We start from the raw sequence: 673 nt of genomic DNA, 5'->3' as shown, positions 1-673 counted from the left end.
GTGATGTGATTGAGTTCAGAGTGTTCTAAGAACTTAGATGAGGCTGGATAAAAGGGTGGCTATGGGTGAAGGATGAGAAATAAGGTCAGAGACACAGACAGTGTTCAGATCATAAAGGGCCTTGCATGCCGAGCTAGAGTTAGAATTTTATCTTGAAATCAAGCCAGTGAAAGGTTTTAGGAAAGAAGAATGAAATAGTAGGATTTATGCTCTACTTTGTCCCCCAAACAAATTGTAATGCTCAATAAACCAATTTCTCCTGGCAGACTTCTCTGAGATCCAGACCTGTATTTCCAACTACCTGCCAGACCTATTTGGATGTCCTGACCTCCCCCATGTATTCCTTGAATTTAGTGAAAGGCACCATCTTCTTTATGCCTACACCCAACGTGATGGAGACAGTCAGAGAAAATCATGCCTGGGTATGTTGGTGCCAGGACAAATTAACAGTCAACAACAGTTACCTAACATGCACATTCATTAATTCATTCCATTAACATGCTCAGCAAATGTTTGGAGATGAATGAACGTGCACATGACCCAGTCAACTTGGTGGGTGACATATGGCATAATCACTTTGTTTTTCTCCTCCAAGCTTTCATCTAAAAGATAGTTCCAGGTTTAGTAAAATTTCATCTTTCTGTTGCATAAGGAAATTATTCCACAAGTGTAG

This window comes from Lemur catta, chromosome 1 (assembly GCF_020740605.2).
Source record: "Lemur catta isolate mLemCat1 chromosome 1, mLemCat1.pri, whole genome shotgun sequence".
Lineage (NCBI taxonomy): Eukaryota > Metazoa > Chordata > Mammalia > Primates > Lemuridae > Lemur > Lemur catta.
This window is presented reverse-complemented; position numbering follows the sequence as displayed.